Source organism: Natrix helvetica (genome assembly GCF_964273705.1).
Source record: "Natrix helvetica genome assembly, chromosome: Z".
NCBI lineage: Eukaryota > Metazoa > Chordata > Lepidosauria > Squamata > Natricidae > Natrix > Natrix helvetica.
In genome coordinates, this window is record NC_138554.1 from 48,599,505 (window position 1) to 48,626,372 (window position 26,868).

The window sequence follows — 26,868 nt, forward strand, 5'->3', positions numbered from 1 at the left end:
CTATAAGCAGTCCTCAACTTATGACAACTGGGGACAGCATTTCCATTGCTAAGCGTGGCAGTTGATAAGTGAATTGTGCCTGATTTTACCATCTTTTTTGCCACAATTAAGCAAATCATCGCAGTTGTCAAGTTGTCAAATAAATGCAGCTTTCCCACTGAGTTCGGTCAGAAGAAATCAGCTGGAAAGGTAATAAATGATGATCATATGATTCCAAGATGTTGCAGCTATCATAAATACATGCAGGTTGCCAAGTGTCCAAATATTAATCACATGACTGTGAGGAAGCTGTGATGATCATAAATGTGAGGACTGGTTGTGAATTCATTTTTTTCCGTGCCATTGTAACTTCAAACGTTTTCTAAACAAATTATTGTAAGTCAAGGACTACCTGAATATACCTAATTGATATGCCTGCTACAACTCCCTATTTCCCACAGTAATTATAAAATTCTGATGTCTTCAATTTTCTTGTGGGAAAAAAGGGTTCTTCTTTCTTGATCCACACTCTACATGTCAAGTCCTGACCCACCACCACCCAGAAAAACAAGAAAAATAGCTTTTTAATAAAAGCTGTGACTTGCTGTTTTCCCCCCACCCTTATGCTTCCCTTCTGTATCGTTTACATTTTGACTGGGGAGTGGAAGAAAAAAAAGGGGGCTCCCTTGAGCAACCACAAGGCTGATTTTCTTGTCTAAAAAGTTCATGGGAATGATTTGCTTTTTTTTTTGAAGCAAAGAGCATCGTTAGGCAACATAAGTTACATAGCCAGCAAAAACTAAAGGACAGAAAGGCAGACCCCTTGGGAGCCCTTCTAGGAGACGGAGGTCAAAGGTTTCAAGAAATCGGACTTTGTATAATTTACCATGACTTAACTGTAAAAGGTAAAAACTTGGCTATTAATAAGGCCTACAGAAAGGATCCTCCATTTAGGGAGACATCTCTAATTATGGGGACAAACAGCAGGATAAGGCCAATAGGGATCAGTTTGATGCCTCAGCTGTGAAGTCCCCAAGAAACAGCCAGCTGCCTCCCGATGAAACTGTGTATAGGGCCAGATTTAGACATAGCTGCCTTTTCCCCCCTCTCCTGTAAGTAGCAGAGGACAGTGAATTTAGCCACTATTTTAATCTCTCCAAGTCCTTCAAAGTAGTGTTACTATGGCTATTATGGGAAATCTAAATGGGAAATCCAGAAGACACCTAGTGATGTTTGGAACACAGCTGCTGTCAGTTCACTGTCAAACTGGATACTCTAGAACAGGGCTGTCAAACTCCTGGCCCTTGGACCAGATGTGTCACACACTGGCCATGCCCACGCCTGGTTTAGCGGGGGGGGGGAGTGCTGATACATAACATGACAATGCTGTAACAACGCAAGTTTGACAGCCCTGCTCTAGAAAGATCATTCTAGTTCCATAACAAAATTGAAACCAGCCTCCTCCAAAAAGCGTTTAGCAAAGGATCACGGGAAAGGGAGTGGGTCCACAGCTTTTAAGTACCACTGTATACAAGAAAACTTCAAAAGAAGTGAGAAGAAAGGGAGGTTAAGACCCCATCCCCTTTTCCACTTTCCAGAATTGTAAAGTATTACTTGCATTTTCAGTATTTCAATATAAATACAACCTAAAAAGTGATCTGTTCTCCACGTATATCCTAAAACAATATAAAGACAATTCAATTAAGTCAATGAGTCAAAATCATTACACTTGTTTATTGATTTTTTGAAACTAACTTTTGTGTAATGCAAAAATATGTGAATCTCTGAGATCATCAGCTCATTTAAAGGGAAAATTATAGTCAAGTGTTTTAATCAATGATAATCAGATATGAGAAAGGACTAGAATTCTGGGTATTTGTTATCAAAGCCTAACCAGATGTGTGGAAGTGTGCAATGACTCAAAAAGAGGATCTCTGAAAAACAGTTGTTGATGCTCACCAGGCAGGAGAATATTATAAAACTTTTTCCAAACAGTTTGGACTCTGCCCATCTACTGTCATGAGATTGTATACAAATGGAAGTAATTCAACACCCTTATTGCTCTCTTCAGGAGTAAAACAATCAAGATCATGCCAAGAGCAAGGCATGTAATACTCTGAGGGGTCTCAAAGAGCTTAAAGTTAACATCCTTAGAACTAAATGCCTCTCTTGCATTGGTGAACGTCAGTGCTCATGAGACCACCATTAGGAGAACAATTGTGTACATGGAAGAATTGTAGGGAGAATGACCATTGGCTTACCTGAAGGGCTCTTTTCTGTGCACTGAGAAGAGAGTCCAAGCATGGGTTAAATACGGCCAATCTGCCAAGGACTAAATTGAAACTTTAACCACGCCTCTGGTGCTGATCAGTCTCCAGTTTTTCTCAATGAAGGCGTGGAACTGTTGCACGTTGAGAAGTTGACCAACCAAGTCCATAACAAAATCCAACAAATTCAACAAAATTCAGAAGGTTCCATAAGGGGCAGCGGAGATAGACCCCAGGGTGGGATTGGACTCTCCTCTCAGTGCACAGAAAAGGACCCTTCAGATAAGCCAATGGTCATTTTCCTATGAGCGGATCGGAGAGTCCAAGCATGGGACATATCCAAGCTAAATGTCACTAGGGCGGGAAGCTGACGAGTCCATGGTCTCTCCGCTGGTATGAATGCCCTGAAGAACTTACCTCCCAAAAGCCCCTCCCCCAGAAGCAAATTTGTCCAATTTGTAGTTCAAGCGGAGCTTGGGTAGTCCAGGCTGCAGTGGAGGCGGCGCTTCACGTAGAATGCACAGTGATATGCTATGGAACCAGTCTAGATTGCAAGACATAAGCAGAGGCAATGCATGCTCGCAGCCAACGTCCGATGATAGATGAATAAACTTTACGACCCTGTGATGTAGGCTAGAAGGACACAAAAAGAGATTTGGAACGTCTGAAGGCCGCTGTGAGTTTGATGTATCTATGGAGGGCCCTGCGAACATCGAGCATGTGCCACCGCCTTTCTCTGGGATGTTTGGGATGTGGACAAAAGCCAGGAAGGATGACCTCCTGGGCCCAGTGAAACCAGGAGTTGATCTTAGGAATGAATGCCGGGTCCAGTCAGAGGACCACTCTGTCCAAGGGAATCAAACACAAGCCCTTGCGTACCGACAGGGCTGCCAACTTGGAGATTCTTCATGCGGACGTGATGGCAACCAAGAAGGCGGTCTTAAATGTCAGATGTTTCAGGCTGGTGGAGTGCAGTGGCTTGAACAGCGCCCATATTAGAGCCCGTAACACGACCCCAAGACTCCATGACAGAAACCTATGGAGGACCGGAGGCCTCAAATTGGTTGCACCCCACAGAAAACTACAGATGATGGGTTGGCACCTGAGAGAAGAATGACTGTCTGGTGCTAGGATTGTGGACAAGGCAGCTACCTGACGCCTGAGGGTGTTCGGAATCTGTGAGACAGTAGCAGAGATCACCCTCACCCCTCGCAACGAGCACCACTTGTCAAAGGCCCTCCAGGTGGCATCATATATCTTGGTGGTGGATGGTCTCCTGGATGCCTGGATAGTCTGAATGACCTTGGCGAATAGACTGCCCCTACTCAGGAGGTCCCTCTCAAGTGCCAGACGGCCAGCTGTAGCCACTGGGGCTCCAGGTGTTGTAGAGCCCGCTTGCTGAGAGACCTCGTTCTGGGGAATCCGCCAAGGCAGGGAGAGACAGGCGAACCAGGTCAGCGAACCAGGTCCATCTGGGCCAGAAGGGAGCGACGAGCAGGACCTCCGCTTTCTCTGACACGATCTTCCATATCACCCTGGGGAGAAGAGGTAATGGAGGGAAGGCATACAGAAGACTGGGAGGCAATGGGAAGTGGAGGGCGTTTATCCTCTCTGCGTGAGGGGTATCAAACCTGGCGAAAAACCTGGGAAGGTGTGTGTTCTCCGGGGTAGCAAAGAGATCAATAATCAGCCGGCCGAACCTCCGAGACAGTTGATGGAACAGGTCTGCCACTCCGAGTGATCGACCGTGGCCCTGCTCAGCCAATCTGCCTTGATGTTGTTTACCCCAGAGATGTGTTCTGCCTGGATAGAGGAGAGGTGACCCTCTGCCCAATGCCCCAGCGACTCGGCTTCCATCATTAGTGACCTGCAGCAGCTGCCCCCTTGGCAGTTTATGTGCGCCTTGGCCGCTACGTTGTCTGTGAGAATCATCACGTGGTGACCTTGGATACTATTCTGGAAGTGAAGGAGGGCAAGTCTGACCATCCTCAACTCCAGCCAGTTGATGCTGTGTGTCAACTCGGTTGCTGACCACCTGCCCTGAGCGATTTGGTCTTGGAGATGCACCCCCCCCCCAACCAAAGAGGCTGGCATCTGTCGTGATGGTCAGACAGACCAGCTCCTTGAAGGCGGTGCCTTTTTCCAGGGTGGGAGACAGCCATCACTGGAAGGATCGATGCACCTGAGGGGTGACTGAGATCGGCGCTGGTAAGTTGCTTTGGTTGGGCCGTTGAAGTGGCAGGAGAAGCCCCTGCAGCTGTCGAGAGTGAAGCCTTGCCCAAGGTACGATGGATAGGCAGGATATCATTTTGCCTAGGATCTGGTACTACTGTACTACTGGTGCCCTTTGTGACTGCCATACCTGCTGCACCAGAGTCCTGATGCTCGTCTTCCATTTCGGAGACAGGGAGACCTGACATGCCACGGTGCCTATGACGGCCCTGAGGTGTTGAAGCCTTGTGGTCGGCATGAGATGACTTTTTTTCAGGTTGATAGAGAGCCCGTGGGACAGGAGGGTACACATTGTGAGCTGCATGACCTTCTTTTTGTCCTTATTTTCAATGAGAACTGGGTCTAAGGCTTCCCCAAAGAGCTTGTCCCCTTTGAAAGGGGTGGAAGCGAGCTTCCATTTGGACCTCATGTCCACATTAAAGTGTCTGAGCCATAAAAGGCGAGGTGTGGTGACGTTGGAAGCTAAGACCCTAGATGCAAACTTTGCGGAATTCAAGGTGGCGTCCGCCATATACTCCATTGCCGCAATGATCTTGTTGACATCCTGTCTTAATCTGTTATCCCCAGCTGGAAGCTTAGTGAGCAACTGTCTCAACCAAAGGAGGGAGGCTCTAGAAAGAAATGACGCAGAGGTGGACATTTTAATCATCCAGGCAGCCGCCTGATGCGTTTTGTGGCAGGCCTCCTCGGCTCTCTTCTCCTCCGTCTTGAGGCCCTCCAGGAGGTCAGGCAGGAATATCGAGGAAGAGGTGAGCGCGTCCACGGGAGCATCCACAGGGGGTAACTAAAATAAATCCTCTAGACTAGCATCCACTGTATACAACCTCTTGTCGCTACCACTGAGGGTAGCAAGGATGTCTGGTTGCGCCCATTGCTTCTGCACTACATTGAGGAAAAGTTTGGGAACAGGGACAATTATCTACTTTCAATTTTAACTTTTTCATCGTGGATGTGGTTGGAGAAGAGGGAGATAAGCTGATTTCCCCTCCCAGTTGTCTTCTTAAAAGTTGGCACAGACTTAACACTGAATTGCACAATGTCCATCTAACCAATTTTGTTGTATTTATTTTGTACAATGACAATAAAGGCTATACTATAATATACTTCCTTGAAGCCTTTTATCTCTTTTCTCCTCTCAAATCAACTGTTATGAAGATTCTTTTCTTTCTGGGTGCTTACAAGTAGTTGGGCATTTTCTAAAAAGTCTTGTTTTCCTTAATTTTCAAAATTATATGTTTGTTTGTTTTGTCGGCAGCTTGTAATATGCATAAATTATGTTATTTGGTTAGCGGTTCCATTTTACTTCCAAATTGGTAACAACTCAGTCACTTGAGTTCTTGACTTGCCACCACAATTGAATCCAAAATTTCTATTGCTAATTGAGACAGTTGTTAAATGAGTTTTGTCCCATTTTACAATCTTTCTTGCCACAGTTGCTAAGTAAATCTGGGTTTCCTATTGACCTGGCTTGTCAGAAAATTACAAAAGCTGATTATATGAGCCCAGGACACTGCAATTGTCACAAATATGAGTCAGTTGCCAAGCATCTGATTTTTGTTCATCTGACCATGGGGATGCCGCAATGATCATAAGTGTGAAAAATGGTTATAAGTCACCTTTTTCAGAGCTGTTGTAACTTTGAATGATCACTGTTGTAAATCAATAACTACCTGCACTAAATTTTTATTTTTCCTTACCAATATTTTAATATTTATTTCCCATTAATAATCAGTTTTGCGTACCTAGTGAGCATTTTCACTGTCATAACTAAAAGCCTCCTACAATTTTTCCCCTTAAAGAATGTTTATATTTTCCAAAGAATTTGCCTAACTCTATAAATACTTCCTTCATTTGTATAAACATGTGCAGTTTTCCTACAGGGTCACATCCAGGGATTAAATTCATTATTAGCATACAGAATGGCTTATTTTGACTGGGATGATGGGAATTCTAATTCATCAAGTAGAGATTATTATAAAATATTGATTTAGATTGGTAAAAAAATATGCTGCAAACAGCATTCCTTATATAAACTATATTAACAAACAGGAAACTTTGTAGCATCCACCATATGGTTTCCTTAGTCCACAGCAAAAGAGCAATTGCAGGACAGTTTGTTTTAAAAGTCATTTTGACCCTCTTCAAGAACAGATAGAAGCTTTGGTAGATAGCACTTCACAGATTTATTTAATTTATTTGTCTCTGTGTGTACACCTTCAAGTCAGTTTTTGACAGCTGACATCTGGCTGAACAAACCCTGCAGTTTTCTTGGCAAGGGTTTTTGGAAATGGTTTGCCATCGTCTGTTTCTTCCTAGGACTAAGTGTGTGATTGGCTCAAGTCCACCCAACTGGTTTTGTGGTTAAAATGGGACTAGAATTCAGTCTCCCAAGTTTCTAATCTGATACCTTAACCACTAACCAAAGTGGCTTTCACATCACAGATTAGGCTCCTAATAATCCAAAATAAGCATGAATTTAACACAGACTTCCCTAATCCGGCACACTCCAGAAATTTTAGACTGCAGTTTGCAAAAACGTAATCCAATACACTTCAAAAGCATCAAATTTCAAAAGGCTGTTTCAATACGCTATTTGTCTCACAGCAAGAAAATCAGTAAACAGGGTCTAAGGAAAACAAAGCAGAATGACCAAAGCAGCAATCTTGTAAGAGAACAAGGAAATGCAAAACCAAAATATAAACCATTTAAATTTAAAAACTATGTAATGAATTGTTTGGAATCTAAAGGAAGAGCTATGTCATACTGAACAACTCTAACAAGACTAGATTTTTTTTTTAAAGGGCGGAATGAATCCAGAAAACTGAGAATATAAGAAACCAACATACCAATTAGTAGACCAAGTCCTACTCCCTTTGCTACAGAATTCTTACTTATATAGTTTATATACTAGAGCTATTTTAAAACGAATAAAATGACAGGAAATCGCTCCACAGTAACTGGTCCAATAGTTCATTATAGATAGTAAAGAAGCAAAACGAGTAAAAAAAGCAGTTGGGGAGGGGGTTAGAAATAGTTGTAAGAGGAAAGAGGTGGCCTCAGTTTCTCCATCTAGCAAAGATCTTGCAAAGACAATCCCAGACAGGAAGTGTAGCTTGCAATGCCACTAGATAGGGAACTTGTGTTCAACAGCTTGGGGGGGCCTCATGGTCTTCCGAGAAGCACAGTATTAGAAATAAGAGGTCAGCCTTTGTGGTGTGAAGAGGCCTCTTGGCATTACACAATGGTGAGACCTTCCTCTAGTCCCATGGCGACATCTTTCTCACTATTCCCCTCAGATACGCTGTATTTGTGATCAGGTGACCAATGCGCCAACTGTTGTTTGAAGTGATAATCATAAGAAAGAGAGAGAGGTTTACCACTTAACTGGCTAGTTGTGAAAGCTGGAAAATTCAGGTTTTAATCTTTGGAGACCCTTTTCCAATTTTATCAGGTTTTCCTAATGCTCATTTACAACACCAGCCTTAGCCCCACATCTGGTTTCTAATTACTAATGCAAAAAGAGCCAGTGTAGTATATTTGGTAAAGTGTTGGAATGAGATTAAGGCAATGGCATCCTGCACCCTTTCTTGGAGTGGCAGCTGAAAGGAATTGCCCTGGTTGAGGTACATGTTGAGCGAAGGGAAATGAGCTGCACAACCTTGTATCCTTTGCACCTATGTAAAATCAGACATTTGATTCTCTGCTCTAGCAAAGGCTATTTTGAATTTGCTTTCTGAGAATCACCACCTCTTAAAGAGCCTTTTAAAAATGTATATATGGGTTCTACAAGGCAGGGCCAGATGGAGGGGGAAAAATCTAAATTGCTGGTTGGCTGTGGCCTTCTATTAAAAGATGCATCATGAAAATAGGGGACAGTGTACCATGGAAAATGGCCTGGGAGCAAATGCTGAAATATTATATTGCTTCTTTGTGAGCAGTCAAAGCACACCACATACATTATCTCAACCGTCCTTATAATTCTGTAAGGAAAGTATGACATGAATTTACCTAAGGCCATTGTCCCATTAAATTAGAGGCTAATTCTGGAAGTTGTAATGCAACACATCAAGGTATCAGATTAGGAAAGGCTCTTTAAGGTTTACATCATAGGCTTTTACTTGGCAGTTCATAAGCCCCAATCAACATACTGACTACACAATGGTAGTGCTTTTTAATATATTGGGATAGGATGAAGTTGGGGGTAGAGAAAGATTTGCAAGTGAAAGAGAGAAAAGGGGAAAGATGACGTGGGTAACAAACCACAAAGAGAAGTCAGTATATGAAAAAAATAGCTGGGTTCATATACAAAGCTGCACTAGACTAAAACTGAGTCGGGTAGTTTGTGACTCAACATATTGTGTGAGCACAGCAACCGATGTAGAGTTTACCATATTACGTGAATCTCCCAACATGTAAGATGAAAAAATAAAAATAAAACAAGGTCTAGGTTTACCTGCTAAATAAACTCAAATTAAAAATACAACTTCTATTCTCAGAGTATTTTGTGTCCAATTACACCACATTATAGCTCAATATAAGGTCCTGATTCATACAATACAGTAAACAATGCTCATGCCCCATGACACACAGAACCACAAACTATCTGCTCCTATTTTAATCCAGTGCAGCGCATTTATTTAATATTTATCCCATCTCATAGGAAGTGACACTCATTAGCAGTGTACAATCATTAAAATAAAACAATAAATATATAAAAACAATGAGTTATATTAAAAACACAACCATCTGGTACAGGAAAGAAAACTAAATACAAACCATTTTAAGATACAGCAGTGAGTTGTTTGAGATATAAATTTAATGAGCTGAATATTCCATTTATCCCAATACTATGTACTCCAGTTCGTAGCAAATCAATACATCTTCAAGGGCACCAGATTGGGGAAAGTCTCAGCCAGAATGTCAGACAGAAGTATTTCCCAGCCCTGTTACATGATCCTTTCAACCAGCGGTTCCAAGATCTACTCCTTTACCACAGAGCTAAAGCCTTTCTTCTAAAAATAGATGCATATTGTAACTTGTAGCCATTAACAGCACTTAGATCAGGGGGACACAGGCCCATTCATAGCTATGCTGGAGTGATAGATTTAAGAGGAAATTCAAGATGAAATTAATAACATCTTTAGACCTTTCCGATTCAAAAAGAACAGCAGATATGAAAAGAGGGATGAGAATTTGAGCTAACTGGGATCATAGGATAGGATAAGATTTTAACTCTCTGTCCCTGCAGATTTCAGTACTTGCTATTGGTAATGGGAGAGAACCTGAATTTTAATCAGGACTATAATAGGAGGAAAGCACTTACTTGCTTTTAAGTAGTCCTTGAGTTACAACCATACCTAAGCCCAGAATTATGGTCGCAAGTTGTTCCAATTGTAAAGCAGATCATTCTATGACCGATGCAACTTTGTAACATTTTATGGTGGTCGCTAAGTGAATCCATGGTCATTAAGTGAACCAATTGTCTGCAATGGGCATGTGATATATTGCTTAAGTGAAAAATAACTAACGCATCTTTTAGCTTCGCAAAATGTGTCAATGCAGTTGTTCTGTATTTCCTTCTTTGACAGATTTCCTTTAGAGAAAAAGGATTGAAGAGAATAGTAGAACATAAACCATGGAAGAAAATGCCCAGATCCCTATAAAAATCCAGATGGTGGAAATGCATAATGAAGGACATTCAAATTCAAGGATACATTAAGCCCTAAGTAGTTCATTTGGTTTTGGCTTAGCATGCTTTCAAAACATAGCCACTGTGGCTTATGAACAAGCTGTGGCTGAGAACAATTTTGAGTTATTCAAATTGTCTTGTATTATATGTTGCCCTAGAAAGAAGCCAAAGCATCTTGTTCCAGATTTTAATTGATGATTATTTTTACTGCTGCTTTTAAAATAGGGTTTAATCTCGGAGTATTAACTGAGATTATTTTATTATAATGTTATATAGCATTGCATAGGCTGTCTCAAAGTGACTGATTAAATCCAATAAATAAATAACTCTTGATAAACAGTAATGCAATACATGAATTATTAGGGAAACAGAATTAGCAATTCAAAAGCTGCTTGACTTTCAAGGAAGACCCTCTACCCCTGAAAATCAGCCAGCAGAGAAGTACAGCTATCAACACTTGTGCCACGCAGAGAGAAGGTCATTCAGCTCCAGCAGCACAATCCACCACAGCATTGTTTCCTGATATACAACCAGAGCAATAAAGAGAAGGAGTAACAGAAGCAGCACCTAGGAAAAGAGATCAGTTCTTCTCCACTATCACTCCTTTCTTCCTCCCATTTTCTCTACCACCCCCATAAGCAGCAACGATAAAATCAGATTTTTTTTGTTTGGCCGAGAGGCAAGAGCACCACTACTTGATGTTTTTTGACAACTGGAACAGGAAATTCAAATAAGAGAAGGAAAAGGGGAAGGAATTGGATTTCACATACTAGAAAATGCAAGGATATAACTATTTCACACATATAACACTCTTATTAATTACATCCTTTAGAGCAGAAGTCTCCAACCTTGGCAATTCTATGCCTGGCGGACTTCAATTCCCAGAATTCCCTAGCCAGCTGGCTGGGGAATTCTGGGAGTTGAAGTAGGCCAGGCTTAAAGTTGCCAAGGTTGGAGACCCCTGCTTTAGAGACAATAGTTCCCAATCTCTCCGACTCTGTGGTGACGGGAGAGGGAATGGTTTCGCATGCGTGCCTGCCTCTTGCACAAATGGAGCTTCACACACTCGTGTGCTTGCCCACTGCTCACACGGCCTGATTCCCAACAGGCTGCGACCCAGTCTTGGGCCGCAGACTGGGAGTGGGGAATCCCTGCTTTAAGAGATATTAGAACCAGAGGTGGTATTCAGCAGATTCTGACCAGTTCTGGAGAACTGGCAGCAGAAATTTTGAGTAGCTTGGAGAACTGGTAAATACCACTTCTGGCTGGCCCTGCACCCATCTATTCTTTGCCTCCCGAGTCCCAGCTGATCGAGAGGGAATGGGGATTTTGCAGTAACCTTCACCTGGAATGGGGGGGAATGGAGATTTTACAGTATCCTTTCCTGCCATGCCACACCCACCAAGCTACATCACACCCACAGAACTGCAAGTAATTTTTTTTGAATCCCACCACTGATTAGAACCTTGCTTTGTTGTTGTTGTTGTTAGTTGCAAAGTCGTGTCTGACCCATCACGACCTCATGGACAACATTCCTCCAGGCCTTCCTGTCCTCTACTATCCTCTGGAGTCCATTTAAGCTCGTGCCTACTGCTTCGGTGACTTCGGAACCTCGCTTAACTAATTGCAAGAGATACTGCTTTAGTTCCAGATTTTAAAAATAGGAAACCTTACCAATTATGAAGAGGAGAGATAGGTGCATAAGCAGGCATACTCCTGTACCTTCAATAGCAAGCTTCATCTACATAAATCTACAGAAAATACAAAGATATGTCCCATAGCATTACAAAATAGAATACGATGGAACTCTTTATTGCAAAGGTAAAGATCAGCGATGCATCATATGCCTTGGGCTAGAAACTATAACCTTTGAATGTGGAAGGAACCAAAAGGTAATCACAATCTCAACTGTTCTCACCAAAGTGTTGTGCCATCCTTTTGATTAACCGAATGGAGTAAGGTGGCTTTGTGAGCCAATTTGGTACCATATTTTCCTTCATCTCAGCCTGTGATTAATGTAACTGCAGATCTAACTCTGGCTTGACCAAAATTCAGAATACAGGAACACCTAATTAGGATTCTTCATCAAGATGGATTTATCTAGCCATAGGAAACTTGCAATTTAGTATATGATGCAGCAAGCTTCAAGTATTTTATAGCCAATTAAAATAAATATAGTTGTAATGTATCTTATTTCCGGTCATATCATATAAAATCATTTCTCTAGCCCTATTCTGTGTTCTCAAACAAAATAACAATGAGGTCAAATTGGTTATTTGAGCATGTACCCAAACAGTCTATTCATTAGTATTAGACTTGATGTTTATGAAATGAAAATAAACTTACCGTTTCCCTCTCCTTGCTTCAACTCTAGTTTTCAGAACCAATTTACATAAATATTTGACTTCCAGTCTATCCATGGCCATGTGTCCTACCTTTGACCCACATGAGCTTCAACTATCTGTGTCAGACTCAGACCCTGCTGTCACAAAACTAAGCCCCAGGCCTAATGCATAGATAATATAACCATAAGTAAACAAGACTACAACAAAATAGAATCAGGGTTCAAAGAGCTAGTTCTCATTAATTGATTATTGCATACCGCAGACCACATGCAACTCTACTTCTGAACACTGCATCCAACTTCCAATACTTTTAAATACTTACAAGGAGCAAATATGAGAAAGCAATGCTCTTCCCCACTGAGACCATAATTGATTTTTAAATTATTATTTTATCAAGATGGTGAGAAATTTCACTTTTAAACACAGAAATGTACAGTACCTAACTAACCTTGGTTAATCTGGAAAAAATAATTGGGACTGCAATTATTTAGTACTCGAATGGGAGACCTATGGGCAAATCCCAGAACTTCAAGTAGACTTGAAATTTTTTAAAAAATGTCCCAGTAGATAGGTACTAATACTAATAACAAGAAAGTTACATGAACATATCCTGAAATCACCAAGAAACAAAGTCAAGCATGACTTGAAGGCTCATGCCTGCATGCACACATGCCACATGTGATCATTGACAGAACAGTATACATGCAACCTGAAGAAAATAAGTTCCTGCCCTGATGACCTTAAAGTCCAAAAGTCATGCATTTAAACTAGCAGCAATGCATTCTAGACCCATGACACAGTCATAGCTATAAGCAAACTTTCTTTCTTCACTATCAAGTCGTCCCTTGGAGGTTGAAAGCTTCCCTTTCCTATTTAGGGAATTAAGAACAGAGAAACAGGCAGGGAGAATTTTTCTTTAATTATCAGTGGCTGTCAGGCTGCTTTTTTGCTTAAAACAATGCACACATGCTTTCCCCCTCCTTGTAAATACATGTCAGAAACATCTGATTTACAGATATGGAAGATGATCAACACCCATGTTCCATAGCTCAAACTACTTTTTTCTTTGTATGTCCATTAGCCATGTGGGTATGTAACGTATAGCTTGACACTGTGCTTATTAAATACTTATGCTTATTTCTAATCAGCTCCAACATTTAGTTGATTTTTTAAATCAACATCCTACATTACAGTAGTCCTTGATTTACAACAGTTTATTTAGTGTCGGTGAAGTTACATCATCACTGAAAAAAGTGATTTATGACCATTTTTCACACAACTGTTGCAGCATCCTCATAGTTACATTATTAAAATTCAGATGCTTTGCAACTGAGTCATATTTAGGGTGGTTGCAGTGTCCCAGAGTCATGTGGTCACCTTTTGCCACCTCTGATAAACAAAGCTAATGGGAAAGTCAGGTTCACTTAATAACCTTGTTGGCAAAACTCAGATAACAAATGTCTCATTGAGCAATAGAAATTTTGGGCTCAATTGTGATTGTAAGTTGAGGACTCCCTGTACAGGCATCAAACTAGATAAATATCTCAGAATCTTGGGCACCAGGAATGTATTTTATGATGTATGAAAGCCATGGCCTTGGTTTTTTGCTTGACTCCATATACCTGTAAAGGCATAACTGAATTCAATTCAGGTGTTTCCAAGTTGAACTGGGAAGCAGTTTTATGACAAATCGACCAAAATATACTTATGACCTGATTTCAAAGTTATGGCAGTCACATACACACAACACGAGGTTATGTAAAAGCATTTTCAGTGCTTGACAACCAGCTCACCTTTGCAGCCCTTTGCACCTTCCCACGATCATGTGATGACAATTTTCAATGTACTTTGCTGGTTTCTGATGCTTACTTCTGGTTTCCAACAAAAAATGCTCAAGAATAAATTGGATTCACTTAACAACTGTGGCACTTGGTTAACGACTGCAGCAAAAAAAAAAAAAGCCCAAAAGCCCTCAAGTCCAGTCATGTGATATTTCAACTTAAGAATGCAAAGACTTATGACTGTAAATTTGGGCCCAATTACAGTCATAGGTCAAGGATTACTTGTATATTATTTATTTATTAAATTTGTTTGCTGCCTATCTCACCATGAGGACAGCTTACAACATTAAAAATATTAATTCGTTGCAGTGCACCAAATTAATGGCTAACAAGAAACATCTACCCAAGGGCTGGTTAATATTTATAAAAACCCACATGATGCTCTCGAGACCATGTAAGAAGAACAAGGGTTACCTTTAAGGAATGGCATCTATATAAAATAGGAAGTAAATAATGTGTAGACTAAAAGAGCTCCTTCAAGCAGCCCACAGTGTTTTCTGAGATGGTACACTGCGTACCACTGAATATATACAGTATGTCCCCTCCAAACTGGCACAAAAGAATCAAAATTTTAGCCCTCCCCCTTCTGATGATATTAGTGCATCACCATACTTGGCTGCTTAAAAAAAAACACATACAAAAGGTCTGCCTTTATGCTGTACTCCTATCCCTTTGGGTTCCTTTTCATCTTCTATATTCAAGTGTATAGTAGGAAAGGGTAACAATGCGTTTCTATCCTTAGATATGCCTGCATTATTACATCTTTCCTAGTACTGTTTCAGACTATTTTTAAAAAGGTATAAATTTGCATATTTTCACCTGGATATATTTCTAGGTATACACATACATAGACACAAGGGCCTCATATTTGAAATGTATTTTTCTCCTGCTATAAAGATTTTTTTTTAAAAAAAGGAAATCTCTTCCTTTTCACTTGATACCTTTTTATTGTTGTTTTACTTCTGTTGCTCTTTATGGATTTAGCAGACAGACACCTCATTTGTCTTCCATCAAGGCATTCAGAATACTGAAGGAGAAAGTCCTAAGTTATTCAATCAAATCTTTATTATGGTCACAGACCAGCTTAAAGAAAATTAGTAACAATTAATAATTCTTGAACAGCTGAAAAGTAGAAAAACAAAAGTTACATAAGATTAGAAAGCATTAAAATGCTATACACACACGCACACGCATACATACATATATATATATCTACCTACCAACATACATACATACATATCTTTTTTAAAAACATTAAATCAATACAGGGAATTTAAAAGTTACTTTTTGGACTAAGTAAGTCTATTACAGTACAAAACACTCAACTAAAAAATGAAGCACTCATTAAGGCTAAATTGAAGCACAGGCCACCATCTGAAGGATTTTAAGTGTTGCTCTGCAGAACTTGGCAATGTTATATGTTGTATTAAGGTTAATATCTGCAAGCAAGGAGATGTAGAATTGTCCTCTGTGCCCTTAGTATTTCGACAGCATGGTGGGATGAGGCAATTACAAATGTCTCTGTAATAAAGGTGCATCTCGACTGTTTTACAACTCATTAATATGCTTTACACCCCAAAATATAGAAATGCAGCTATAATCTGCAGCTTAGTGGAACAGCAAACATCGGATAAAACTAAGAATCACTACTAAACTAGGGACCATTGAAATGTATATAAATTAGCACAATACAATTGTGGCAAAATAAGGAGGGAAACAACTGTGGGTTCGTTTAGGCTCTCTTGGAGCTGGAGTACATCCATTTTAAAAATTAGATCCATTTAATTCAAGGCACAAATGTCCGCATCATTTGACAATAGCAGCAAACAGTTTCTATTCCTAAATTCTAAATTATATTTCTGTAATGAATACAACTTTACAGAGAGTAAGGAGTGAAGTTTTAGGTAAACGAACACATTTCATGTAGTTCTGAATCACAACACTGATGTCTAGTCTCCAAACTCTTCAATACTGCACTGATTGATCCGTTTGTTTTCATTCCACCTTTATTATTTTTATAAATAACTCGTGGCAAGCATACCTAATACCAGGAGTGGGCTGCTACAGGTTCACCTGGATTCGGGAGAACTTGTAGCTAACATTATGGCCTTCCAAATTCCACCCTGGCTGGCTCATTCCACCCCACTCACCCCTCCCTGCCCTTCCTAGGAGCTTCATGCGGCCCATTTTGGATGCAAGATAAATACAGGGCCCATGCAGAGGCCTCCAGAGGAAGCAGTTTTCGCCCTCCCAGAGGCTCGAAGAAAGCCTCCAGAACCCGGGGAAGGCAAAAGTCCCCCCCCCCGCCACCATGGTGTAGGAGGCTGACTAGGTCATGCCCACCATGACATGCCCACCCAGCAACCGGGCAGAGAACCCATTGCTGAAACTTTTGAAGCCCATCCCTGCCTAATACTCCTTCCTCCTCCTATGTTCCTCACAACAATGTTGTAAGATGGGCTGAGAGAGAGGCAGATCAGGTCAAATCATCTACCCAGCTTTCAGGCTAAGGTGGAACTAGAACTCATGACCACCCAGCTTTAGCCTGGTGCTTTAATTCCTTGACCAAACTAGCTCTCTATATTTATTTTATAACAGATTCAATGTTATAACTCCTGTTGCCCCTCACAGTTTTATCAACAAACCAAAAATATCTATGCTACAATCCCAGTTTCTCTTTGTTTTAAAGGAAAAGAGGTAATGTAAGGCATCTCTTTGAAACAGCATTGGACAGACTTTGTCATTTTCAAATATCATCATACAAAATATTCCAAGATGCCAGCCAGTCATTCTATTTTTTGGACTGCTCCATCTCCTTTGCTATCTTTGTTTGCGATTTTCTCTTCTAAAAATCAGTGTCATGTGGCTACTGAATATGTTCAAAGCAAAATGGGGTTAATTTTCCTATGTATCCCTATACATCATGGTGTTTTCACACATTTGCTGATGGTTTCCTCTTATGTAGTGATGAATATCCTACAAATGCACAATGTGCTTTCCCATATATTAATGATTAATGTCAGTCTGGGTAATTCAGAATTAAGATTCTGGCCTTCTTTCTAAAGTAGCATGCAGAACTTCCAGTATAATTCTGAGTATGAATATTTCTTCTTTCAATAATTAAACACAGTCATTCTATCCCCTGACCAATTTCTAGCAGTATTCTAGGATTAATGCTACACCATGTTGGGAGCCTTGTATACTGTTTATAATGAGAAAGCTCAGCAGATAAGGTACCCCACTGAATAGTGAATGCTAAACCTGTGTGTTATGCATCTGTCCTCTAACTAGAACTCTAGAGCTAATAGGGAGTATTGCTCCATCAACAGGATAAATGTACAATTCTAGCCCAGTTATTTTCTGTATGTGATATGAAGACTCTCCATAAATAGTCTCAGGCAGCTAAATCCTGATCACTGATCCACAAAGATACAATACAAACTTGATGTGCCACAAAAAGTAAGCATAGACATTACTAAAAAAAAAAAGTATCTGCAAGGGGAAACCAAGTCCAGATAGATACAGCAGATGAACTGAACTCGAGAAAAAGCAGTTTTCCCAGTTTCAAGTAGCCTGCCTGGGATGGGGTCCTTCTAGGTGCTAAATGGTGATCAGTGATTGATAATGAAAGTAGCTTATTTATCCTGGTTTGATTCCTTGTTCTTCCAGATTCCTTGGTAAATTTAGGAATGGCTACTATAACAACATGTGTATTAGTGCCATATGAGGCAAATTTCCATACTGTGAGGAAGAAGCCTGAATTAAAGTCTAATGTCCAAATGGAATTACTATTCCCATCAAATCCAGCAAAGATGCTGGATTTCAAACCATCATCTTCAGCCAGCATAGTCACTGTGCTTGCTAGTAAGGGAGCTGCAGTTAAACAGCTGTACATATGGGGCAAATTGGAAAAGTGCTCCAGAGAAACCACTCCCATGGTTAAATAGGAAAAAGGTAGGCCCCAAGATTGAACCAATGAGGGTTGACAGTAAATGTGACAATCTTCACGCAACACAGCTCTTCTCCTTATACATTCATTCTGGTGGTATTCCTGTATGACTCTAAACTCCTTAGAAGCATCCTCAGACCAAACATTCATCTTTCCTGCCTCTCAAATAATGTGTCTCCCTCACCCCCGCTCAGCACCTCCTTTTTACTTTCTCTGTGATGGGAGCCAACTATTTAAATCAAACTACAGCGACAGAGGCTCTCCACGTGCATTTCAGCTGACATATCTCCACCCATATACCACACTCACACGTACTAACCCACACACAGCCACCGTTCATGCCAGCAATAGTGAACTCTGCCCCACTTCCAGAAGACAGAGCACACGAGAAAGCTCTCAGAAAGACACAAGATTTAAAAAGAAGTCAGTAGCCCCAGGCAGGACCAAGCCTCAGCTGAGGTTGCTTATACTATGTTTGCACAGTACTGTAAATGGCCTTAATACAGGCTAGGCCACAGCAGGGAGGGGAGGGGGGTGAGGAGGGGAGCTAGACCGCTTGACTTGCATCTGATCAACGAGTCCTCCCCAGATCAGCTCCTTGATGGCTCCTTCCAACAGAGTTTGGTCTTTCCTGAACACTGCAGATATCAGATGTATTTTCCCCAAAACAATGACCAAGGGCTTGCCTGCACAAACTCAGCATTCTGCCTAGTCAAAACAGGCAGGAATCAAAAGAGGAAAGTAGGGGAAACAAGGTAATAAACATGATAAACTAATCTGAACTGTCTCTAAATCTAAGAAAGCACAATCCAGAATTCAAAATTACATTTGGCAAAATAGCTAGGAGTAAATTGTTTATGCAAAACAAATTTCACTCCTGCCATGAATTCATCAGATTATTTTAGGCAACATCATATTCTTTTTCCCTCATCTTCAATACAATATTTACCTCTCTATAACGGGATTGTTGTAAAGATTTACTGAGTAATAGAAGTGACACACTCTGAATAACAGAAACTGTCATCTAGGTTCAAAGTACTTGTATTAGGATCCACTCCATCAACATTTGTTAAAACGGATTGTCAGTACGTTTCCTAACCTTAATACAATATTTCAAGTACTATACATCTCTCAACTTTGAACATAAAAATAAGGAGAAATGTCTCTGGTGTTGGAGAGTTCTTAAATACTTTCATGTTAGGAATTAATATCTCTCTTCATTTCTAGACATCAGCTTTTCTATTTTTTTAGAGAGAAAAAAATCCAATATTCATTACAAAGACACTATATTTAGTATCTATACATCGATGTATTAAACTCTTCGACACAGCAGCTTCCTGTGAAGAACCCATGAGTAATATTCAATTATCAAAATACTTTACATACAAATATATATATCTGTGTGTGTGTGTGTGTGTGTGTTTGTGTTACATCAAGCTTAGCTGATAAAGGAGGAGAACCGGTGGTGTAGTGGCTAGCAAGTCTGCCTAATATGTAACACATCCCAGGTTCAAATCCCAGTAAGGGTATGGCTAGCTGATGAGAGCTAAACAGCTTGAAATGGATCCATACTAGTCTCCCTTTATTTTATCAGCACAAATACAACATATATATATATATATATATATATATATATATATATATATATATATATATATATATATATATATATGTATATATTCTTTTTGTTACTGAATAACTTGCAAAAATCCTTGATCCTGAACCCCACCTGATAGTGATTACATAAAATGCAAATCCAATTTTAATAAATACAGGTAGGTTAGAAAGGTAGTCATGGAAAGCCCCTGGTTTATTTTTATTCCTTTTTTTAAATGCCTGAATATTGCATCTCAATCAACTGATGAGAGATTCAGTTCGTTAAACTAGAACTAAATCATACAAAGTACGGACAAATGATATGATGCTCTTCTGTTCACAATTATACTAAACTATACTTATTATCAAAAATCTAAAATAAATCATGGGTTTTTAGTCATTTAATATCATAGGACAAATCACGATTTCACTGATTGGCATGTTCCCACCCATGTCTATCAGCGTATCAGATGATGTCACAAACAATTTTGTTTTAATTTTGCCAATAATTGTCATTATTGCATCAATTAAAATTGAAATAATATATTAATTTAAAAAGCATACACAATAGCAAATGGCTTTATTCGCAACCATATACTATACTCTTATTCAGCAATTGTGAGGGACATTTTTTTTGGTTCGGTGTGCCTGCTCCTAAAATTTCCTCATGTATGGGGGAAAGTTGCCATATCTGGATCAACAACTTGAAAACCAACTGGCCTCAATTTGAGATACCACAGGATGGTGCTATTGTCAATGGCTGTCTACCCCCACAGCTTCCTCAGGAAGACTCTTCTATTAAATTAGTAAAACTGAGGTTGGTACTTAATAAAAGGTTATTGTTTCTTCTGAAGCAGATAACAGGATGGTTTAAGGGAGAAACCATTACATTTTGATACACAGGATCAAAAATCAAATTATGTAGTTTAAGTGGTCCTGGTCAAGTTATTTACCTTTCAGTTTTGTCCTCCATAAGGCTATCTGCCTTTTCTTAAGCAGATATGGAGACTGATCACTAATGGTATCAAGATCAAGTGGAAAGCACATTTACGCACGCATGTGCATACACACACACACACAGAGTATTATTAAATACTGCACTTCTGCAAGCAAAAAACCAATCATCATGATATGTTTGTATGCACTCACTGCATCAATCTGAGGCAAATAAGAACAATGTATAAGTTCAACAGTAGTAGAGGGTAATAATAATGTATAAAGGCATATAAAAACATTAACAAGAAAATTAATCCAGCAGCCGGTGACATCAAGTAGAAACTGGTGTGGGACATGTCAGAGCAATGGGAACAACTGTAATATAGTAAGAAATTTTACAAATGTAAGTGTGAAAAGAAAAGCTGAGTCTGTAACAGATTCTGTAGTTTTTATTGTGCTCTCTGTATACCTGAAGCTTCAACCAATCAATGTGAAGTGGAGGTACTGAAAAAAAGCATTTCCTTAGGGTCATCCTAGCCAAAGGTCAACCCAGGTGAGATGAAGAGGGCACTGTGGCACTGATATATACAAACTATGCTAGAACACTTCAAGTGTACTGTGGCTCAGCCACTTCAGCCAGCACACAACTATTAATTTTTACAGGTAGGGAAACCTGTTTGGTTGTTGTTGCAAAGCTACCAGGAAAAACCACTTATGTATCACCTACTACAATTTAATCCCCATGCGGGCACCTCTAGAAGCCTTAAATGGGATCTATTAAATACTGCCCAAATCCAGTCGCAGCAGGGCAAAGCACCCACCCATCTTTGAAATGTATGAGACCTTCCCCCCCCCCCCGCTCCATCTCAAAAACAAGTCTATAACTGCTCTCCAAGACAAGCTTAACTTACATATGAACCATAATCAAAACAAAATGTTTCGTCTACCAACACAGATCACTGGGCTGGCGGGGGTGGGGGCGAGCAACATCCCTCAGCCAAGTAACCACAACTGATTCTGAATATCTTGTTTTAAAGTAAAGGCCACCAAATTGGGGACCATGGTATTTCTTCCTTTTGCATGAAATTTAAAAGCTATTTCTCTCTCTTTCATAACCAGCTGCTAAAACTATACATTCCCATTTTGTTGCCAAGTTCCAGTTGTTTCAGATGGTGTCCTCAATCTGATGCCTGCCAAATTTCTCAGACTATAGTTCCTATAATATACAGACATCATAGCTTGATCACCAAAGCCAATTTAAGGGGAGGAACATTTTAGAACAATGCAATTTGGTCATAAGCTAATTTTGTTCTCTAGAAGGTGATAAATACTTAAGAGTGTGAGTGTGTGTGCGCGCGCGTGACAGAGAGGGGGGAGGGAGCGGAGGATGGACAGATAGACACACACACACACACACACACACACACAGAAACCAAAAATTTCACACAGAAGTTTCAAATCTAGCAAGGGTGTTTTCACATACTACAGCGAGATTAATTGAATTGCTCTTGGACATTTTGAATGTATACATTAATATTAGTAGAGGATTCAGATGTTGTTAATATGGTAGACAAAAGAGATTTACCTTCAATCTAAATAGTGTGAAAATCTGAATTCATATTACACAGGTATGGGGGTAGGAGGACAATACTCCCAATAGAGCAATAAGAATACCTCATGGTTGCCTTACCTTTTTGCTTTGTTGACAAAAGTCGTCCTTCTAATATAAGGAAAACATTCTGGGTTTAATTCCCTGCCTTGACTCCTAAATAAATCATACTCTTGGCCTGCACTAACCTCTTTACTTGCTTATTGCCCCTGCAAGCTGTTTTAGGGTGGGCAAGGCTGAGGTCACTTCCAGATCATGACCTTTGCTCTTCTAAGGGCTACCACTATTCATTTAATGCTTGTAACTTCCTTCAAAGTCTCTTAGTCATAGATTTAAAAAAAACTTTGCTAGTATTTCACTCCTTTTTAATGGTATTAAAAGGCAACCTTATTACCTTTTTTCATTCCCTCACATTTCTATACGCAAGATAAAAGAGGGAGGTAAAGTGACAATTAATACTACATAAAGCAACAATTTTTTTAAAAAAACTTGCAAAGTGAGACCTGGTTATGAAGCCAGCATGACAGTTATAGGCTGATGAAGAGAAGTGCAAATAAAGATATGACAAAATCTTCCAATTAGTAGAAAAACTAACTAGAACTATTCTTGCCCAATGAAAAACCCCATAAATGTGCCTTTAGCCTTTTTTTTCCAGGTTGGAAGTTGACTTCTTTACCAGAAAGAAATTCCCCCCCAAATCTGCTCCCAAACTGTTAGGTTGGAGTTTTTTTTTTTTTTTAATGTCATTGAATGTCTGAAGTGGTTGAAAGATATCTGCCTAATTACCTTTTGATGATCCACACAAGGGATGGTCTCTGGACTGGTCTTTAAAGGGAAAAAGAGGTATTTTTCCTTTCCTGCAACCCATCAACTTGCACCATAAGCAAACTGATGCATACCCATTCCCTCCCTCACAAAGAGGGGGAGGAAAGAAAGCTTTCACTGGGGAAAAAATGCAAACAACACTGACAAAACTGGAGAGAGGGACAGGGTGACCTAAAGCCCCTCCTTGCAAGATACATGCAAAAACTTGCATGCTGAATGGGATCATCATGGACATAACCTGGGATATAATTCAGATTTATATTAATCTCTTGTTCAGCTTTATTTCAATTTTAAATAAAATTGGGAGCTACACAGAAGCATTTACAGATATCTCAAAGCTTCTGATTTTTAAACATTGACATTCATTAAGTACTCAGGATTAATCCGCCACTCTAACCATGTTCCCCTACAGACAGATGTCTCTCTGACAGCAGAATGAGCGTTAGTCGCCCCTCAGAATCCCCCTTTCTTCAAGAACGGGACCCCTGCTGCATGGATTCCTTTTCAACCCAAAGTACCCCCTTCCACCACCACCCTCAAGCTAAAAGGGGGACACTTCACTCACCCTGAGCCCTTCCCCTATTTTTTTAAAAAAATGAAATAGGAAAGTTAAATCCAGCTCTACCAGAAAATGGGCCTTGCTGCCAACCTTAAAAGCGCAGTCCCCCCTACAGCCCCCCTAGACTTGTGACCACCAGCCACATGCCAAACGTCCTTATTTTTAAAGAAAATATTTACCCACATTTTCCCCCCCCTTAAACACAAATAGAAAAATACCCTCCTCTTTCCGAACTCTTCTACACTCCCCCATCAATGCAAATGTCAAAACTAATTTTCTATTGTCAGCCTTTGCAACAATCTTTGCATTTAAAAACAAGAAATATGCAAAAACAGAGAGACCTTCCTGAGATTAGAACCAGAGATGCAAACAGTAAGAAATCAAATTCATGCAAGAAGAAAAAAAGTGGGGAATTAACCCTACCACCATCTTTTGGAGAGGAGGGGATTAGCGTCAGTAAGCAAATGCTTAATTTTTGGTGTTAAAAAGAAATTCGATTTTGAAATCATCACTTCTGAGCAAACCAATCCCCCTCCCCCCCAATTATCAGAAATCCCAAATCAGCACCATTCTCCAAAAAGTGCAATTAATAAACAAGCCTGTCTTTGGAAAGAAAAGTGTTTCTCTTTTTCTCCTCATTTCTGTCTCTCCTTAAAGCCTTCTCCTTTTCTGTCTATTGCTGAAAAGAGAAGGAGAGTATGTACGTACGTATGTATGTATGTATGTATGATGTATGTATGTATGTATGTATGTATGTAGAGAGAGAGAGAGAGAGCGCCAAACGGGAGGGGAAAATATTAAATGATGAGATTAAAGGGGGGGGGAGAAGAGACGAGGTTTCACTCCACAAGATTCCACAAGCGAAAAATCCCTATATGGGAAAGTAGGGGGGGGCGCATCTTTTTCCCACCACCCCTGCCTAATCTCGTTTAGATTTGCAACGTTGGCAGTGACAGGAACAGCTGCGAGGGGACGGAGAGCGCAGGGTGGAGACAGCTGGAAGAGGGTGGGGGGCCGAGTAGGGAAGACATATTGGGGTTCACAAGCGCACACGAAGAGCTTCCCCTGAAGAATCGCGGAGATCCGCAATTCGCTCTTCTTTCACCCGCCGTAACCTACCTTTGGCGAGGCGGCGGCTGCTGCTCTCCGTCTTCTTCTTTCTCCCCCCGCCCCCCTTCTTTGCAAGCAGGAAGCTGGCGTCCTGCCCCCCCCCCCTTCCCCTCGCAAGCTGGAGTTTCCCCGCGCGCTCCTTCGCTGCAGCCCCAAGGGAGGGGATCGCCAGAGAAGAAGGCGGCCGAGAGGGGTTTGTAAGATCCGGGCTCGGGCAGTAGCGGGGATCGCCTGGTGCGTTTGTGTCACTAGAGCTGGGGAAATGGACTCGACAGCCGAAGGGAAGGAGGCCGGCCTGGCTCCTCCTCCTCCTCCTCCTCCCCCTCTCTCCCCATCCCTCCCCACCGCCACCGCGGCCGCCTTGGCTAACGCCTGCACCCTGCAGGCCGAGGACGCGCTGTGCCAGAACGGCCGCCGCGCGCACAGCGATTTTCCTCCTGCAAAAGGAAAGGAGGGAGCAGGTTCGATCCCTAGCAAAAACACCTCCCCCCGGTTCTTCGCAGGCTCCCGTGCACTTTTTTCTCTGCTTTACAGAGGCGTAGAGTTAAGTGGAAATTCTCATCCTGTTCACCAGCGAACAGCTTGTCCGAACATTCTGCCCGTGTACGCTTTCTCGGAAACGTATGTCCCGATTTCTTCAACTAGGCTTATTTCCAAATAAGGGTACAACATTCAACTCCAACCCTACCAATAATTTGTTTCGAACATTTTAAATAAATAAATAAATACACTGTATGTGCATATGAATAAATGAAACAGTTTGCTGTTAACGTTGTTAAATTCTCCCCCCCCCTCCACCTGGAAAGACTTCTACAGCTTGTGCAACCAAGAAGAATCAAACAGATAAAGTGTTTACGCCAGTGATTACCCAGCTGCATGCCGAGTTCTGCCTGTCATATAGTTGAAAAAGCGCACGAGCCTAAGAGGAAATAAACGAAACACAACACTCACTACTGTACTTAGGAAAGTATGCTCTTCTTACCATAGGGCAGACGTCAACAACCTTTGTAAGAGGGGTCTACTTACCCTCCAGACGTTTTAAGAGGAGCAAAACTGTAATGGGTGGAGCAAAAATGAAGTAGGCAGAGCTATACCACACACGTGGCTAGAGCTGGGATTTTCAGTATAATTTATATACTGTACCCGACTTTTTTTAAAATCTTGAAAGCTTTTCACATAGCTTTATAATTTTTGCCATATTAACATTAGCATTTAGTAATAGTAATTTTGACTAAATTTATGCCACCTAAATTAACACTTTAAACTGGGATTTTTTTTTACTAAAACCACAGTTGGATATGTTCACACATAATTAAGCCTGAAGCTAAAAAAAACAGCATTGAAATACATAATTAAGCCGTAATCTGTTTTATTTGAATTAGACTTGGCACCTTATGTGACCATTGTAGTATATAATTTGCTTACTGTGTTGTGTGAACCTATGTCACTTGGGTAAACAGAGAACAAACAACTGTAGATTAATGTGTTTTGTGAATGCAGCCTTTGAGCAAAAAGAGTAAAGAATAACAACAGTACTCATTATTTAAATTAATAGCACAATGATCAATTATCAGTAGAATCTTATTACTATTTCCTCAAAAGTAACTACCAGTGAACATAGAACCGTGATGGCGAACCTATGGTACGTGTGCCCAAAATGGCATGCGAAGCCATGTCACCCGGCATGTGTGGCCTTGCCTGTTTGTCTTCAGGGTTTCTGGCGTGCATGTGGACGCAATGATCAGCTGGCCTTCGTGTGCACAACAGTGCCGAAAACCAGAGTGTGCATACATGCAGCCATCTGATTGTCAAGTGCGCATGCCATTCCATTAATCAATTGTTCTCTCTGTCAGCTAGTTGTTTAATCTTCCACCCCTTACTTTTTGTCTTGCCCTTAGATGCTTTGGAGAATAGGTTGATCCCCTCTTCTC

General features: G+C 40.7%; 1 protein-coding gene across 7 annotated transcripts in view; it reads right to left on the reverse strand.

Moving 5' to 3' along the window:
- THRA (thyroid hormone receptor alpha) overlaps nt 1-25,991 on the reverse strand; it is a 149,912-nt gene extending 123,921 nt beyond the window's left edge. Inside the window, exon 1 of one of the 7 annotated variants that reach the window (XM_081931853.1) lies at nt 25,964-25,991. The gene's annotated coding sequence lies outside the window, so the exon portion shown is untranslated. Of the gene's footprint in view, nt 1-11,841; nt 11,914-23,229; nt 23,251-24,946; nt 25,197-25,919 lie in introns of those variants that run through there. The other 6 variants (XM_081931852.1, XM_081931851.1, XM_081931859.1 and 3 more) reach the window with 6 other exon arrangements.
- Between the last annotated feature and the right edge of the window lie 877 nt (nt 25,992-26,868).